Genomic DNA, 2,750 nt, shown 5'->3' on the forward strand with positions numbered 1-2,750 from the left:
GTTGAAGCTGTCCTCAAACCTATCCTCCTGTCTCAGCCTCCCAAGTGCTGGGATCTTTTTTTGTTTTGAAACAGGGTATCACTAGGTTGCTGAAGTCTTGCTAAATTGCAAAAACTGGTCTCTAACCTTTGATGCTTCTGTGTCAGCCTCCCAAGTACTGGGATTATAGGTGTTACACCTAGCTTCAGAGCTTCATTCGTGTGTGTGTGGGGGGGGGTATGGGGTTTGAACCCAGAGGAATTCTACCTCCAAGCTATGACCCCTAAGTTTATTTGGAAAGTCTTGCTAAGTTGCTGGAAGCCCAAGTTGCTGAGACTGGTTTTGAATCTACGATTCTCCAGTGTCAACCTCCCAACAGGTGTGTACCCCACCACACCCAGCTAAATCCTTTCTTTTGCAGTGCTGGGGATGGAACCCCTGGGTATTCTACCTCCACGTTCCACCTCCAGCCCTACTTTTTTTTTTTTTTTTTGGTAGTACTGGGGGTGAAACCCAGGGCTTGCTACCTCCAGGCTATACTCCCAGACCTATTTTATATTTTATTTGGAAACAGGGTCGGTCTCACTAAGTTGTTGAGAGCCTCACTAAGCAGCTGAGGCTGGCTTTGAACCTGTGCAATCCTCGTCTCAGCCTCCTAAGTACAGGGATTACAAGCGTGCGCCACCACACCCGGCTTTATTCTTTATTTGGAAACAGGGTCTCACTGAGTTGCAAAGGGAATCACTAAATAGCTGAGGCTGAGCCGGGTGTGGTAGCTCACACCTGTAATCCCAGTACTTGGGAGGTGAGACAGGAGGATTGTGTAGGTTCGAAGCCAGTCTTGCCTACTTAGTGAGGCTCTCAGCAATTCACTGACAATGGTTTCCAAATAAAGAATAAAAAATAGGGCTGAAGATGGGTATGGTGGTGCACGCTTGTAATCCCAGCATTCGGGAGGCTGAAACTGGAGGATCGCGGTTCGCGGACAGCCTCAGCTACTTAGTGAGGCCCTCTGCAACTCAGTGAGACCCAGTTTTAAAATAAAGAATAAAGCCGGGCATGGTGGCGCACCCTTGTAATCCCTGCGCTTGGGAGGCTGAGACAGGAGGATCGCGCAGGTTCGAAGCCAGCCTCAGCTACTTAGTGAGGCTCTAAGCAACTTAGTGAGACCCTGTTTCCAAATAAAATATAAAATGGGCCTGGGAGTATAGCCCGGAGGTAGAAAGCCTCTGGGTTCCACCCCCAGTACCACAAATAAATAAATAATCCCTAGACCCGCAAAAAAAAAAAAAAAAAAAAAAAAAAATATATATATATATATATATATATATATATATATAGAGAGAGAGAGATGGGGGTGTATTGGAGGTAAATACCCCTCCCCAGTACCACAAATAAATAAATAAATAAATAAATAAATAAATAAATAGCTGAGGCTGTCTGCGAGCTGTGATCCTCCTGTCTCAGCCTCCCGAATGCTGGGATTACAAGCATGCACCACCATGCCTTTTGAAACAAGGTCTCACTAAGTTGCAGAAGGCCTAAGTGGCTGAGGCTGTCCACAAACCGTGATCCTCCTGTCTCAGCCTCCCAAATGCTGGGATTACAACCATGCATCATCACGCCCAGCCTAAACCTCATTCTTAAAAAGGCTCACACTCCTATCCCCAATTTATCAAACTACAGAACTCTGGTGTCACTACTCCTGGTGTCACTACTCTCAGGACTCAAGACTCCAGAACCATCAAGCACTGCATATTGCACCACAGGAGGAATTTAGGTTTTTTTTTTTTTTTTTTTTTTTTTTTGCGATACTAGGGATGGAACCCAAGGGCACTCTTATCTCCAAGCTACACCCCCAGCCCGATTTTTTTTTTTTTTTTTTTTTTTTGGTGGTACTGGAGGTGGAACCCAGAGGCTTTCTACTTCTGGGCTATACTCCCAGACCCATTTTATATTTTATTTGGAAACAGGGTCTCACTAAGTTGCTGAGAGCCTAAGTAGCTGAGGCTGGCTTTGAACCTGCATGATCCTCCTGTCTCAGCCTCCCAAGCGCGGGGATTACAAGTGTGCGCCACCATGCCCGGCTACCAATTTTTTAATTCTTTATATGGAAACAGGATCTCACTGAGTTGCAGAAGGCCTCACTAATTAGCTGAGGCCGGCCGTGAACTCAGATCCCAAATGCTGGGATTATAAACATGCACCAACCCACTAGCTCAGAATTTAGGTTTTCTAAAGGACACCAACTGTGACTTTCAGTATAATGCATGCCTGAGTAAGATGTAGCCTCACAGTCACACAGCAGGTCTGCTCCAATCATCTCTTCCCACACATCTTTCCTAAGAGTCCTCTGGGGTAGGCACTCATTTTCTAGACGGGAAAACAGATTTTGGTGGGACCAGTTAATTTCCCCAAACCACACAAGGAATTAAGTGGATAACCCTACTTACAAACAAGAACACTCCCAAAACACGTGCACACGGCTTTTGACCAAACAGCTTTTTATTGAAAGAGGTAACACAAAAGCAAGCTAGAGGTAGGGGGCATAAGAAGGAGGGACCCTTCCCCAGACTTTACTCTGATTCCTATGAGCATCAAGGAGGAAGAAGATGGAAAACCAGAAAGGAAAATAAAGAAACTCAATAACGATCAGCCTAGCCCTGTTGCTCCAGGCCTGGGATTCCATGTCAGGCCAAGGGCCAGGGAAGGAAGGAGGGCCACTCTTCATCTGCAAGGTTATCTGCTAAAGTCCACCTCCCCTGCCTGCC

The sequence above is a fragment of the Muscardinus avellanarius genome (genome assembly GCF_963383645.1).
Source record: "Muscardinus avellanarius genome assembly, chromosome: 10".
In the NCBI taxonomy this organism is placed as follows: domain Eukaryota; kingdom Metazoa; phylum Chordata; class Mammalia; order Rodentia; family Gliridae; genus Muscardinus; species Muscardinus avellanarius.